Source organism: Protopterus annectens, chromosome 15.part0 (assembly GCF_019279795.1).
Source record: "Protopterus annectens isolate FY-2018-M chromosome 15.part0, PAN1.0, whole genome shotgun sequence".
Taxonomy (NCBI): domain Eukaryota; kingdom Metazoa; phylum Chordata; order Ceratodontiformes; family Protopteridae; genus Protopterus; species Protopterus annectens.
The window spans coordinates 64,271,146-64,288,346 of record NC_056749.1 but is presented as its reverse complement, the minus strand read 5'-3'; the positions used below and the strand labels follow the sequence as shown (position 1 = coordinate 64,288,346).

The 17,201-nt window shown below is 42.0% G+C and overlaps 1 protein-coding gene across 2 annotated transcripts in view; it reads right to left on the bottom strand.

Moving 5' to 3' along the window:
* Window positions 1-17,201, bottom strand: part of MPP1 (MAGUK p55 scaffold protein 1) — a 920,179-nt gene that overhangs the window by 362,115 nt on the left and 540,863 nt on the right. The window lies entirely within an intron of this gene.

The window sequence follows — 17,201 nt, the reverse complement described above, 5'->3', positions numbered from 1 at the left end:
AACATTCTAACAATCCTGAGTCATACAACATATGTAGAAGGATACAATGTAAACACATAATATTACCATACTGATACAGTCTGAGAAACATTCTAACACTACTCAGACATACAACATATGTAGTACAAGCATATAATGTAAACACATAATATTACTGTACTAAAACAGTGTAAGAAACATTCTACCACTCCTCAGTCATACAACATATGACGTACAAGGCTACAGTGTAAACACATAATAATACTGTACTAATATAGTGTAGGAAATATTCTACCACTCCTCAGTCATTCAACATATGTAGTACAAGGATGCAATGTAAACACACAGTATTACTCTACTGATACAGTGTAAGAAACATCCTAACACTCCTCAGTCATACAACATATGTAGTACAAGGATACAATGTAAACGCATAATATTACTGTACTAATACAGTGTAAGAAACATTCTAACACTCCTCAGTTATACAACATATGTAGTACAAGGATACAACATAAATACATAATATTACTGTACTGATACAGTGTAGGAAACATTTTAATACTCCTCAGTCATACAACATATGCAGTACAAGGATACAATGTAAACACACAATATTACTGTACTAATACAGTGTAAGAAACATTCTAACACTCCTCAGTCATACAACATATGTAGTACAAGGATACAATGCAAACACGTAATATTACTGTACTGATACAGTGTAAGAAACATTCTAACACTCCTCAGTCATACATTTTTTACAACTGTTACATTGTCAAGATAATTTAGTGACCAGTACTGGTGACACCAGACTTGGTGCTAGGGTATAGGTGACAAATGTCACACTATGACAAGAAAGTAAATTCTCCAACTAGCCTAGTCATACCAGCACTGGAGGAGTAGTGATATACATGGGATCCATCTTCCTGATTGACCTACAGCAGCATGTAGGGAACACAGTTATTTGGCAGCCAGAGGCTGACCTGAACAAGTATAAGATAATGCAGAGTGGAATGAAGGACAGAGGACCATCACATAACGGAAAACAAGTAGCATTACAGTCAACAGGTCATCTGATTGTTTACTGCACTTTATTAACGGAGAAAGTGCAAGTAGTTAAGGCCACTTTACAGATGAGTCCAGGGAAAAGACTTCAGTCGTACAACATACGTAGTACAAGGATACAATCCGATACAGTGTGAGAAACATTCTAACACTCCTCAGTCATACGACTTATTTAGTACAAGGATACAATGTAAACACATAATATTACTGTACTGATACAGTGTAAGAAACATTCTAACACTCCTCGGTCATGCAACATATATAGTACAAGGATAAAATGTAAACACATAATATTACTGTACTGATACAGTGTAAGAAACATGCTACCACTCCTCAGTCATATAACAAATGTAGTACAAGGATACAATGTAAACACATAATATGACTGTATTGATACAGGGGTGGGAGGGTGGCTTAATGGTTAAGGTGTTTGCCTTTCAAACACAAGGTGCAGGGTTTGAGTCTCACAAGGGATAATATGCTAGGCTTACAATGGCTCGCAAGGGCAGTTAGCTTAGTACTAACCTATGAACCTATAAGAAACATTCTAACACTCCTCGGTCATAAAACATATGTAGTACAAAGATACAATGTAAACAGATAATACTATTTTACTGATATAGTGTAAAAAACATTCTAACACTCCTCAGTCATACAACATATGTAGTACAAGGATACAATGTAAACACATAATTTAACTGTACTGATACAGTGTAAGAAACATTCTAACACTCCTGAGTCATACAACATATGTAGTAGAAAGATACAAAGTAAACACATAATATTACTGTACCGATACAGTGTGAGAAACATTCTAACACTCCTCAGTCATACAACATATGTAGTACAAACATAAAATGTAAACACATAACATTACTGTACTAATACAGTGTAAGAAACATTCTACCACTCCTCAGTCATACAACATATGTAGTACAAGGATACAATGTAAACACATAATATTACTGTACTAATACAGTGTAAGAAACATTCTACGACTCCTCAGTCATACAACATATGTAGTACAAGTATACAATGTAAACACATAATATTACTGCACTGATAAGTGTAAGAAACTTTCTAACTCTCCTCAGTCATACAACATATGTAGTACAAGGATACAATGTAAACACATAATATTACTGTACTGATACAGTGTCAGAAACATTCTAACTCTCCTCAGTCATACAACATATGTAGTACAAGGATACAATGTAAACACATAATATTACTGTACTGATACAGTGTAAGAAACATTGTAACACTCCTCATTCATACAACATATGTAGTACAAGGATACAATGTAAACACATAATATTACTGTACTGATACAGTGTAAGAAACATTCGAAATCTTCTCAGTCATACAACATATGTAGTACAAGGATACAATGTAAACACATAATATTACTGTACTGATACAGTGTAAGAAACATTCTAACACTCCTTGGTCAAATAACAAATGTAGTACAAGGATACAATGTAAACACATAATATTACTGTACTGATACAGTGTAAGAAACATTCTAACACTCCTTGGTCAAATAACAAATGTAGTACAAGGATACAATGTAAACACATAATATTACTGTACTGATACAGTGTAAGAAACATTCTAACACTCCTTGGTCAAATAACAAATGTAGTACAAGGATACAATGTAAACACATAATATTACTGTACTGATACAGTGTAAGAAACATTCTAACACTCCTTGGTCATAAAACATATGTAATACAAGGATACAATGTAAACACATAATATTACTGTACTTATACAGTATAAGAAACATTCTAAAACTCCTCAGTCATAAAACATATGTAGTACAAGGATACAATGTAAACACATAATATTACTGTACTAATACAGTGTAAGAGACATTCTAACACTCCTCAGTCAAACAAAAGATGTACTACAAGGATACAATGTAAACACGTAATATTACTGTACTGATACAGTGTAAGACACATTCTAACAATCCTCGGTCATACAACATATGTAGAACAAGGATACAATGTAAACACATAATATAATTGTTCTGATACAGTGTAAAAAACATTCTAACACTCCTCAGTCATACAACATATGTAGTACAAGGATACAATGTTAACATGTAATATTACTGTACTGATACAGTGTAGGAAACATTCTAACACTCCTCTGTCATACAACATATGTAGTACAAGGATACAATGTAAACACATAATATTACTGCACTGATACAGTGTAAGAAACATTCTAACACTACTCGGTCATACAACATATGTAGAACAAGTATACAATGACGTAATATTACTGTACTGATACAGTGTAAAAAACATTCTAACACTCCTCAGCCATACAACATATGTAGTACAAGGATACAACATAAATACATAATATTACTGTACTGATACAGTGTAAAAAACATTCTAACACTCCTCAGTCATACAACATATGTAGTACAAGGATACAATGTAAACACATAATATTACTGTACTAATACAGTGTAAGAAACATTCTAACACTCCTCAGTCATACAACATATGTAGTACAAGGATACAATGTTAACACGTAATATTACTGTACTGATACAGTGTAGGAAACATTCTAACACTCCTCCGTCATACAACATATGTAGTACAAGGATACAATGTAAACACATAATATAACTGTACTGGTACAGTGTAAGAAACATTCTAACACTCCTCAGTCATACAACATATGTCATACAAGGATACAATGTAAACACATAATATTACTGTACTGATACAGTGTAAGAAGCATTCTAACACTACTCGGTCATACAACATATGTAGAACAAGTATACAATGACATAATATTACTGTACTGATACAGTGTAAAAAAACATTCTAACACTCCTCAGTCATACAACATATGTAGTACAAGGATACAACATAAATACATAATATTATTCTACTGATACAGTGAAAGAAACATTCTAACACTCCTCAGTCATACAACATATGTCATACAAGGATACAATGTAAACACATAATATTACTGTACTGATACAGAGTAAGAAACATTCTAACACTACTCGGTCATGCAACATATGTAGAACAAGTATACAATGACGTAATATTACTGTACTGATACAGTGTAAAAAACATTCTAACACTCCTCAGTCATACAACATATGTAGTACAAGGATACAACATAAATACATAATATTACTGTACTGATACAGTGTAAGAAACATTCTAACACTCCTGAGTCATACAACATATGTAATACAAAGGTACAATGTAAACACATAATATTACTGTACTGATACAGTGTAAGAAACATTCTAACACTCCTCAGTCATACAACATATGTAGTACAAGAATAAAGTGCAAACAGATAATATTACTGTACTGATATATTGTAAGAACCATTTGAACACTCCTACCATGGCATATGAGCAGATGTTTAGGAAGTTTCATAAATTAAAAAGTTAAACCCTTTAAGGTCACCACATAGTAATTGGAGTTCAGCATTTACAGCATTATGACAGTGTTGAGAATACCGTTACTGTTCAGAAGTTACCGATTATAATAAGGGTGATGATGAAAACAATCTGATTGATGTAAACACTGGGAGGTAATTAAGCAATATTGTACTTAAGGGCCTCAGCAGATGCGCAGTAGCAAGCCCCGCCCAAAACCTGCCCCCGTGCTATTTCATAATCGGGGACTAATGAATATGCATTCCCTCGATAGCGACACTAGCATATGTCTATTTTACACAATAACTTGCTAACCTAACATCACTTTACACACATCACTACCTTAAAGTTCTTTCAAAAGCTCCAATCAAGAAATGAAAAAGGAAAGTGAACTACACAGTTAGCCATTAAAAAAACACTGCAATAAAATGTATTTTTCTACCACAGCAAATGCAAAAGTTGTAATACACATGCAACTGGAACATTTACATTCTCATAGCAGTTACACCATACTATTTTTCTGACAAAGAAAACTGAAGAAACTTTCCCTAAGAAACATTAGCAACACTAGAACATCTGGCATACTGCTACATATGAAAAATATGGCTTTCAGCTCGGCAAATATAACTGACTGAATTTAGTCTGGAAAATTAAGTGTCCTACTGTGGTGACATTCCTACTGAGGTGACTTACATGCCAAAGCACTGCCAGCCACTTGGAAAAAAGAGATCTTCATTCTCTGCATACAAATGGGGAGAAAAAAACTTGTAAAAACTCCAAATGGTAAAGTTATGAACTTGATATTTCTCTAAAGGATAACACTTCAGCTCTACTGCAAGGACAGGTTTACTACTTCTGTGCTTCTTTTTGCACCTCCCATAAAAGTTATTCCCAAAGGCATTTAATTTACTTCTCACCAGGTGATTAGAATGCCATGTCAATCGTGGCTCATTACATATGCAGACCTGGTCATCAATCATTCATGACACGCCCACTTCTGCACAAAATGCAAGGAGAGGCCTTCAAGTACAATATCGCCGGTAATTACAAGGTAAATACAGGGTATGCATTGTCAGGCTATACCTGTGTCAGCTTTAAGGTGCCATTAGAACAGGCAAGGAAAGATTTGTTGTGTAAAATCTTACCATAACCATAGATGTCCTTCTCTTCCTTGTTGCAGTATTCTCACTTGTTTGATCCTCCGCCTCAGGCAACCCGAATGTCCAGCTCCTATGCAAAAGCTTAAGTCTGGTTGCTGTAAGCTGCGTGGGACATCATACACAGGGTCATAAACCACGGACCTTAAATATGACATCTGCATGCACAGACCACAGAAATGACTGCCCAATTGGACAACAGTCTAAGGAATACAGGAAAATTGCCATCTAGGCAGGGTAAATGTAATGAAGGGGGGTAGGTGGGTGGGAAGGAATACTGCAACATGGAAGAGAAGGACATCTATGGTTATGGTAAGACTTTGCATAACTAATCTATGTCCTTCTATTCCCATGTTGCAGTATTTTTACTGTGGGAGAGTGCCACAGCTCAAGGAGAGGAAAGGGTGATGGAAGAAGTTGCAGTTTCCAGGAATCCATGCAGGATTGTCCTTGCAAATCCTGTCCTGGATGTGGACACATGGTCCAGTTTGTAATGTTTGGTAAAGGTATGCACAGAGGACCATGTGACTGCCTCAAGAATGGTAGCTGTGTCCAGGTCTTTGAGGAAGGCTCCAGAAGAGACCATGGCTCTTGTAGAATGTGCCTTAACTTTGTAAGGTAAGTCTTTGCCATGGTAAGAGTAGCAGAAGGAAATAGTCTTTTGTATTCAGGAGGATATAATTTGTTTGGATACAGCCTTGCCCAGGGCCCTGGGATGAAAGGACATAAATAGATGACTGGACTTTCTAATGGCTTTGGTTTGTCCAAATAGAACCTTAATTGTCTGTGGACATCATGGGAGTGGACTGTCATTCAGAGGAGAAGGAAAGAAGGTGGGTAAATGAACAGACTGATTGAGGGACAGCTCATTGACTACTCTGAGCATGAAGAAAGGACTGGTACGAAGGGTCACCATATCTTTGTGGAATATTGTGTAGGGTGGGGATGCCATGAGTGCTTGTAATTCAGAAACCCTCCTGGCTGAAGTAAGGGCTACTAATAGGGCAGTTTTCCATGTGCACATCTGCAGAGAAGCAGAGCTTTCTGGTTCAAACGGTGCAATTGTGAGTTTCTCTAGTATGCAGTTTAGGTCCCAAGGTGGTGGAATAGGTTTCTTTGGTGGCCTAACGTGGAGAACCCCCTTTAAGAATAGTTTGACATCCAACTTGAAAAGAAGAGGTGGAGCCAAAGGTAAGCAGGCAGATATGGCAGATTAGTGCACCTTCATTGAGGAATATGAAAGCTCTGATTTTATGAGCTCACACACATAGGCTAGGACTAGTGGAACATCCACTTGGAAGGGGTCCCTTTGCCTTTGGCGACACTATTTGGAGAACCTTTTCCATTTGGAAACATAAGATTTCCTGGTAGTGGGTTTTCTGGCCTCCTGCAGGGTGGGTAGCATGTCCTCGGAATACGGGTGTCTGAAGGGAATCAAGAGTTTATCACCCACAAGGTTAAGCAGAGCATCTCCAGGTGTGGATGAATGAGAGAGCTCTTCTGCTGTGTGAGCAGGTCCACCTTGTGAGCCAACTAGTGGTGATTGCCCTTGGAAAGAGATTGAAGAAGGGGGAACCAATGCTGCCTTGGCCAATAGGAAGTCACCAGCAATATTCTTGGCTTGTCCCTCTGGATTTTTAGAAGGGCTTTCTGAATGAGTGGGGAGGAAGCGAAGCCATAAAGGACCAGTCCCTTCCATTAGATGGAGAAGGCCTTCACTCTCCAGTCTAGTGGGCAGGATCCCTGGAGCAGAAAAGCTGTAATTGTCTGTTCTGGGAGAAGGCAAACACATCTGTCTGTGCTGTGCTCCACTGGTGGACAATGTCTAAGAACACATGTCTGCACAACATCCACTCATGATGCCGTGAGAAGGATCTGCTGAGGACATCCACCTTTTGGTTGTCCTGGGTCGGAATATAGATCGCTTGCAGTGTGATGTTGTACTGAGCGGCTAACTCCCATATCTGCATTGCTAGCCTGCAGAGCAGGTTAGACCTGGTCCCCCTACTTGTTGATGTACCACATCACAGTTGTATTGTCTGTGAAGATTTGGAGGGGGTCTGGCTGTATAAGAGTGAGGAAGGTCTGTAGGGGTAGATGGAGCACAGTCATCTCCCTTATGATGATATGTTTCTTCTGGATGAAGGGCTCCCACTGGGCCTACACCTTGAGACCATTCATTGTTGCTCCCCACCCTAGATCGGAGGCATCCGCATGCATGCATTGTACTGGGTTGGTAGGTTGCAGAGGTAGGCCTGGGTTCTGGTGTACTTACTGGATCTACCACCTCAAATCTGTCTTCAGGCAGGGTAAGAAGGGTACCTGAAAGTCCAGGCAGTGATTGTGTTGTGACCAGACATTTTTTAGGTACCACTGGAACTTCCTCATGTGCAGGCTGGCTAAGGGTAGCACAGGGGATTGCGACTGCCATGAGGCCTAGAAGACAGATGAATTGCCTGGCCGAAATGTGTGTGACCAGGAGGAGTTCATGGAAGTGGTTGACTAGGGAGGATATTTTGTCTTGTGGAAAAAAGGTCTTCATCAAGTCCGTTCTTATCCTGCACCCAGGAATGTTTTCATGGGTTCATAGGTTCATAGGTTCATAGGTTCATAGGTTGGTACTAGGCTATCGGCCCTAGGGCCTATACAAGCCTAGCCATAACAATTCCCTGGCTATTTCTTCCCACACTATATACTTCCCTGGACCCCTGTCTAGGAGGGTGACTGCCGTGATCCCTGAGGTGAATTTCCTTTCTCTCATCCAATCATCAAGGTTCCTTTTGAAGAGGGCCAAAGAGGCGCTCTGCTTGATATCTATAGGCAGTCTATTCCTGAGTCTGGGGAGTCTCTGAGTCAGGAACCTATCCCTCCAGCATGTTTTGTTTATTGTGATGATAAGGTTTAGATCCCTGGAGTGTGCAGCTCTGAGGCATTGGGATTTCTTTAAGTGTAGCATGTCTAATAGCTCTGGGTTTGACATGGCCTTGTATGTTAAGCAGAGATCGCCTCAGAGTAGATGATATGCCACAGAGTATAGCTGGAGTTTTTTAAGGCAGTCAGCGTAGGGCACCTGCTTTAGGCCTGTGATTCTTTTAGTGAGGTATTTCTGCGGCCTTTCCAGTTGGTGCAGATGTCTTGAGAGGTACATACCAAATGGGGAATTGTATTCTACAATGGGTCTAATGAGGGATGAGTACAGTGGGACAATGACCTCCTTTTTTCTGGATGAAAAGCCCTTAGTGATGAGGTGTGCCACATAGAAGGATTTCCTGACTGTTGTGGCCATGTGGTTATTGAAGGTGAGACCACTGTCCACCTGTGTCCCTAAGTCTCTTATCACACTTTCGGTGTTTAGTGTGCTGCCAGATAGGCTGCGTGGACTGCCTTACTCTCGTCCACAGCTCTGGAGACTGATTCGAAGAAGTCAATCAGGTTCAGGAGACAAGATCAGCCCTTCACGAACCCAAACTGGGTGGGGTCCAGTGTTTTAAGGTTGCCAATGTCTTTGTTTATAAGTTCCATGATAATACGTTCCGTGGCCTTGCAGATCAGGCTCATCAGACTGATAGGGTGGTAGTTCCCGGGATCCAAGGTGGATCCCCCCTTATGGAGTGGGATAACTGTAGCTGTGTGCCACTCAGTGGGCATGAAGCCTGAGGTGAGGTATGATTAAACATGACACTTAGGTGAGGTGCCAGTTCATATTGTAATTCATGTAGTACACAGCCCGGGATGTCATCTGGTCCCATGGATGCTGTATTCTTAGCTTTGGAGAGTGTGTTTTTTACCTGTGCAGCCATTATTACCAGAATTTGGCAATCTTTTGGTATTGAGATGGGCTCTTTAGGGGGTGAGAGGGGGTGAAGTTGGCACTGAATCGATCTGCCAGGATATTGGCAATATCCTTGGGATCAGTATATTTAATGCCATTCTGTTGTAGCTCAGAGCAGATCTGAGCATTGCCATTTAGATTCTTGACATAGTTATAGAATGCCTTGTGGTTATCTTTGGAATCTTTGGCAATTTTATTTTCGTAACTAGCTTTGGAGGATTTTATGAGGAATCTCAGCTTCTTACTGAGGCTGGTAAGTGGGTTTTTTGCATCCTGGGATTTTCCTCTTTTCTGCAACAGTTTCTTCCTTTTGTTGTAAAGTTTGTTTATGGTAGGGGACCACTAGATTGGGTTCCTTTTTTTGGAGGCGAGCATCTTGGTTCTATTTGGGATGGCACGATTCATGCATGAGTGGATGAGCTCGTACAGTGCCTTAGTGTAGGACTCAGCAGTCGAACTTTCAGTTCCCATCTGCATGGGTGTCATGAAGTTTGTAACTTCTGACTTGAGTAACATGAGGTTGGCTTTGCAGAAGTTTTTTATGGAGGTTTCCTTACTGGGGGGTGGGATGTGGATGTTAAGGGTGATTAGCTTATGGTGTGACCTGACTAATGAGGGGGGGTGACCATAGGTGTGGAGCATTGATTTCCCATGTTGGTAATAACCAGGTCTAAGAAATTGGAGCCCCTGGTAGGACTATGGATTAGTTAATCCAGGGCATTGGAATTTATGAATTCCAAGAACTGTTGGGCAAAGGTGTTGGTACATGAGTTGTTTTCCTGAGTTTTGTCTTGGGCTGGGGTGAGGGATGATTTTGCCAGGCTGAGGGTGAACCCCAAACTCTGAAGTAGGGACATAGTGAATAGTAAGTGTTTCGTGAGAATGCTTTCCTCTTCTGCTAGGATAATGAGGTCGTCTAGGTAGGGGTAGATCTGAATGCCTTTTGTTCTGAAGTAGGCTACTGCTGGGGCTAGGCACTTTGTGAAGACTCTTGGAGCAGTAGATAAACCAAAGGGCAAGGTAGTAAATTGAAAGTGTGAAGAAGGTCCAGCAAAACGCAAATACTTTCTGTAGTTTGGGTGGATGGGGATGTGGAGTTATGCCTTCTTCAAGTCCAAAGTGTCCATGAAGACTTCGGATGGCAATAGTGGAAGAATGCTTTGTAGTGATAACATTCTGAAGGAAGGGACCTTCAGAAAAAGGTTTAGGAAGGACAAATCTAGGATGGGCAAATCCAGGATGGGCCTCCAACAGCCATCTTTTTTTTTGGCACTAGAAAAAGCCTGGAGTAGAACCCCATCCCTTGTTAGCCTGAGGGGACAATTTCTATGGTCCCCTAGGTGCGTAGCTCTTGGATAACCTGAGGAATTAGGTGTAGCTGAACTTTTTGGGGGAAGGGATGCCTCGTGAAAGGAGCCTTTCCTTCCAGGACATGAAGTACCCTTTTTCCATTATTGTTAAAACTCAGTGGTTTGATGTGACATTTTTCCAGAGGGGTAGACAGTAAGAGAGGCGGGACAAGAGGGGGAGGTGGCTGAGGCAGTCACGCACTATTCTTTCTGTCTTGAAAGGGCTGCCTGGTGGTAGGTTGAGGAGGGGCTACCCTTGGGGAAGATGCCCTTCTATGATCTTTTCTGTGTCTAGAGGATGCGGAGGAGGTGGATGGGGCTTGGGCCCTTCTGACAAAAGTGGTCTTGGCAGGGTAGTTTCTGTAAAATTCAGGGACTGGAGAGACCAGTAAATGTTTGAGGTCCTGAAGCTCCTTGCTTTTTTTCCTGGAGGGTTTTGAACAGTTCAGCAGACTGTTTGCCAAACAGGAATTTGTTGTCAAGTGGTGAATCTAAGATCTTGGTTTTAAAATCTTCAGGAAGGGACTGAAGCCTGAGCCAGGAATGCCTGTGCAGTACAGAGGCTGAAGCTGCAGACCTAGTGGAGGCCTCAGCCACATCATAGCTGCACTTTTTAGAATGTCTGGCAACCTATGATGCTAAGAACAGCTTAGATGCTACCTCAGATTTGCTAGGAGAGTGATGCATGGAGGAAAGCAAGGAGGATGCCTGAGAGAGGCATGGAGGAAAGCAAGGAGGATGCCTGAGAGAGGCATGGAGGAAAGCAAGGAGGATGCCTGAGAGAGGCATGGAGGAAAGCAAGGAGGATGCCTGAGCGAGGCATGGAGGAAAGCAAGGAGGATGCCTGAGAGAGGCATGGAGGAAAGCAAGGAGGATGCCTGAGAGACATGGAGGAAAGCAAGGAGGATGCCTGAGAGAGGCATGGAGGAAAACAAGGAGGATGCCTGAGAGAGGCATGGAGGAAAGCAAGGAGGATGCCTGAGAGAGGCATGGAGGAAAGCAAGGAGGATGCCTGAGAGAGACATGGAGGAAAGCAAGGAGGATGCCTGAGAGAGGCATGGAGGAAAGCAAGGAGGATGCCTGAGAGAGGCATGGAGGAAAGCAAGGAGGATGCCTGAGAGAGGCATGGAGGAAAGCAAGGAGGATGCCTGAGAGAGACATGGAGGAAAGCAAGGAGGATGCCTGAGAGAGGCATGGAGGAAAGCAAGGAGGATGCCTGAGAGAGGCATGGAGGAAAGCAAGGAGGATGCCTGAGAGAGGCATGGAGGAAAGCAAGGAGGATGCCTGAGAGAGGCATGGAGGAAAGCAAGGAGGATGCCTGAGAGAGGCATAGAGGAAAGCAAGGAGGATGCCTGAGAGAGGCATGGAGGAAAGCAAGGAGGATGCCTGAGAGAGGCATGGAGGAAAGCAAGGAGGATGCCTGAGAGAGGCATGGAGAAAAGCAAGGAGGATGCCTGAGAGAGGCATGGAGGAAAGCAAGGAGGATGCCTGAGAGAGGCATGGAGGAAAGCAAGGAGGATGCCTGAGAGAGGCATGGAGGAAAGCAAGGAGGATGCCTGAGAGACATGGAGGAAAGCAAGGAGGATGCCTGAGAGAGGCATGGAGAAAAGCAAGGAGGATGCCTGAGAGAGGCATGGAGGAAAGCAAGGAGGATGCCTGAGAGAGGCATGGAGGAAAGCAAGGAGGATGCCTGAGAGAGACATGGAGGAAAGCAATGAGGATGCCTGAGAGAGACATGGAGGAAAGCAAGGAGGATGCCTGAGAGAGGCATGGAGGAAAGCAAGGAGGATGCCTGAGAGAGGCATGGAGGAAAGCAAGGAGGATGCCTGAGAGAGGCATGGAGGAAAGCAAGGAGGATGCCTGAGAGAGGCATGGAGGAAAGCAAGGAGGATGCCTGAGAGAGGCATGGAGGAAAGCAAGGAGGATGCCTGAGAGAGGCATGGAGAAAAGCAAGGAGGATGCCTGAGAGAGGCATGGAGTCAAGCAAGGAGGATGCCTGAGAGAGGCATGGAGGAAAGCAAGGAGGATGCCTGAGAGAGGCATGGAGGAAAGCAAGGAGGATGCCTGAGAAACCAAGTTGAGGGCATACCTGACCATGCGGGTCTGAAAATTGATAGCCCTGAAAGCCAGTATGGAAGATGTGAACATCTTTTTCCCCAGTATGTCCAAGATCTTACTGTTCTTGTCTGATGGCAAAAGGGAGGAGGAAGGTATAAGTCTGGACTGTTTGTCAGGGGCCACTCCAATGACTGCAGGCTCTGCTATTGGTGGCTTAATGAGGAATTTGTGCTCATCAGGGACCTTGTAAAAGCAGTCAGGTCTTTTGGAAGCTGGGGGCTATGATTCTGGTGTCTTTGAGGCTGATGCAAATGCATCTAGGTAGGCTGGAATCACAGAAAGGATAGCAGAGGGGGAGGATGACTCCACCTGAAGTAGTTCAAAACATCTCTTTTGAACCTCGGCCATCTGAGTTGCATCCTACGTGAAATACTCCCTCATATTAATAATTGTTTCCCCGAAAGAAATGTCTTCAGAGGGTGAGTCTCCCTCTAGGGAGTCCTTATCTGGGGAGTAGTAATCCAAAGGGGAAGCACTCTGTGAGGTGTAGGTCACAGATTCATCTGAGAAGAGGAGTCTTCCTCCTTGTCCTGGGTGAGAGTGGGATGAATGGAAGCAGCTGAGGCTGGCCTGGGGCCGAGGACAGGCAATGGGGCAGCAGGAGAGGCTGAAGGCCTAAAAGCCATAAAGGCCTGAACCAAAGATTGAAAAAACGAATGCCAGTCTGGTTGGTCCTCAGAGGAAGTAGACAGATGTGACAGACATTTAGTTTTTTTGCTTCCTCTTAAGAGGAATACACTTAGTGGGAAGAGAGGCCCTAGTATCAGGGGTCTGGCCTGTAGGAGAGGGTTTCAATTCCTGGACCGTGGACGGTTGTATGGTGGAACTTGGTTCCCCCTTGACCTTGGCCAAAGCTGATGTCAGAACGACCTCTGAGGATGTGTCTACCAGTGTTTCCAAGGTGGCTTCCACAAGGGTAGTCGCTGAAATCGCCGATTCTAAGGGACGTCCCTCAACCCCTAAATTGGTGGCTGGTAGAAAGTCCGATGATGGAGGGGCAGAAGTGGTAGTCCTTGCAACCTTGGTCTTCTTTTTAGGCGGCTCCGCCTCAATGACTGACTTCGGATCCATATGTAGGGCTAAGTGCGTTAATCACTGATTCTTGAGATAAAGGTTTAGGACTGCCAGACAATTACGAAGGGTTTTAGGTATGAACGACTTGCAGATGCTAAAGATGGTGTGGTCATGTTCTTGGCCTAAGCAGAACAAACAAAGTTCATGTGAATCCTTGTGCGGAATGCGACATCTGCACCTACATTTCCCCTTTCTAGTGGACATCAGCTAAATAATAACAGCAAGCAATGAAGATCCAAAGAAATGCCAGAAATCCAAGTAACACGACTCCACAGCCACCAGGAACAAAAAACAAAGAGCTGATGTAGAATTCGAAAATCCTTTATTCAAGTAGGTCCAAGAGAAAATAAACACAAGCGCTTTCGCTCAGGATAATCCTGAGCTTTTTCAAGTGAGTACAAAAGCATTTGCTAAAGCCACACCTTTTTATATAACCATGGATAACACATTAATTGAAAACAAGTGTTATCAATCAGTTGTTGGATTCCTTAAAGGGGCTTTGCATTAATTTGAACATGAGATAAAAACTTGTGTTAAAAAATATATATATATTTAACAGCTGGGTTATGCATATATAATTACAAAACATTAAAAACACTGTTTAAAATATGATAGAATCAAAATTAAAATAGTTAAAAAACTGCTATTGGAAACATTGGAAATCCATACGTTCTGATGAACCTGGGAGATAAAATTCTGTTAGAAGTGTTAGGGAGTATTTTGTTTAATGTTAGTTTGTAATAGGAGTCTTGGTTCTTTTTCATAATTCACATCAAAAAAGGCACCCTAGGACCAAGTGTCAGGTTATCAAACCAAAGAAAAAGAGCGTGGGAGCTAGAGAAAAGGAAACTAGTGAATCTTGGGTCCCTGAGTCGTGTGTTCTGATAAAATGCGCAAGTGCCAGGTGGTAGTAAAACAAGGGCATAGTGTTTGTAAACATGGGACAACAAAACTAATTAGTTAGGATGGAATAACTATAATCGTGCCCTTCTAAGCTTTAATACGGGTTTGATGCTAATAGTCCCGTTCAATCCAGGTGGTCTCCCTGCGTCTAACCTTAATTGCCATACTAGCTCACGGTACTCGAGGGTGGATTCCCAGTCACCACCCCTGAGATCCGGTTCCACTTGTTCTAAAACAAAGAATTTGATGATAGAGCCTGGGCAAAGAAGGGAATGCTTAAAAAAAGCATTAGTTTCTTTCTGTTTAGCCATGTCATATAAGTGTTCGTAGATCCGTCTCCTGAATTCTCTTTCTGTCTTCCCCACGTAGAAACTCGAACACGTGGTACAAATAACAGCAAGCAACCAAAGCTCGAGCAAAAAAAGGAATTTCCACAATGGGGTACTTATCTGTAGACATCTTCAAGAGAGCGGAACGAAGCGATCGATCTGATGTTTGACTGTGGCAGAGAAGTTCTGAGGTCTGTGCAAGTAGACATCACATTTAAGGTCTGGTTTATGGCCCTGCATGTAACATCCCATGCACCTGGCAGCAACCAGGGTTAAAGTTTTGCATAGGAGCCAGACGTTCGGTTCACCTGAGGTGGATGATCCCACAGTAAGAATACTGCAACATGGGAATAGAAGGACATTTACAGAGTATAACCCAAGGAAGTCTCAGATCCAAATGCTGTTGCCCAGTGAGCACTTGGTTACACAGCAGCACCAAGTTTTAAGTAAAATAACAAGTGGGACCATACAGGGAAAAGTAAACAATGCAACAATATAGCAATATATATAGCAATAACAGCAGAATCACAGCCTTTGTTCTGTGTCATGTGACAGAACATCAGAAGCAACCAGAATGCTAGAACAGATCATCAGGGATGTGAAATTAAACAGATGCAGGCATCATGTCAGTTACACAGGGCACTACTGAGGACTTGGAGCTTTATGATTTGTGTTGGGTTCACGTCAGTAGGTTATCAGTGAGAGCATGTGGTGAATAAATGCCAGGACTACAACATGTGTACAGGAAGCAGAGTGTCTGAAAATGCTCACAGCACCATGAATGAAATACCAGGATTATAATAACAGGCATGCTAGCACAGAATGCAAAGAAAGGTTTTCTGCACTGCGAATGCAATGTCAGGACTGAAAGTATGAAGGACACAGAGCACAAGTAAAGGCTCAAACAGCTGAGAATGAAATGCCAGGACTATAACAAATATGTGGGCACAGAGAATATGTATGGGGTCATCACACTGAAGATGTGATCCTTACAGAAATTATGATATGACTATGACCAAGGTGCCTTTGTCCTCATGGGCACTAGGTGCAGAAATGTACAGTGATGATAAGGCAAATAAAAGTATATCATCTCATAAAGTTTTCACAGCAGTCATGAGTTCCTTTCAGAAGCAAAATATTTAAAATTATTGACAAAACAGGCTACTATTTGTACAACAAATGCTTTGCACAAGGAGGCTACTGTCTGTAAAACAATGCTTTTCACAAGGAGGCTACTGTCTGTATAACAAATGATTTGTACAAGGAGGGTACTGTCTGTAAAACAATGCTTTGCACAAGGAGGCTACTGTCTGTACAACAAATACTTTGTTCAAGTGCCCTTTACTGCCTTCTCTTTTATCAATACTTCTAAATGAGAGAACATTTATAAAAGATTACCCAAATGTTCATTATCTGATTCATCATGAGCTCACCAGTGTGATCGTTTACAAAGCCATAGACTGGGTATCCTTTTGGTATAAACAACTCGCTCTTACTCCCTTCCTCTTCTGATACATCTATCATTACAAACAGTCTGCTTCACATCCCTATCTGATTTTTTACTCACCCTCTCTTATCCATCACTTTGCTAGAGCCCAACCAATTGAATAACCTAGAAAGCAGATCCATCATGGAGCTGTTTTCTCAAATGACACTGGTAGTATCTGTCAAACAATATTGGTAGTATTTGGAACAAGCTTCTCATGGCTGTAAAAAGCTGCAGAGGTTTCACTGAATTCAAGAGTAAACGGCTAATACCAAATGATTTTGCTGTACAAGTACCATTAAATACTGCAAAGTTTCTCTTCCTCCTGACCAAATCCATACCTAATATAGCATGATAGTCCCGCACTCTTCCTTGTCTACCTACTCACCCTACCCATGACTGTCTGTTTCCTCTATCACTTCCTCTGCATTTTTTCATTCCTCGTGACGTGATCCCTGCTCAGAAACACTGGTTTTA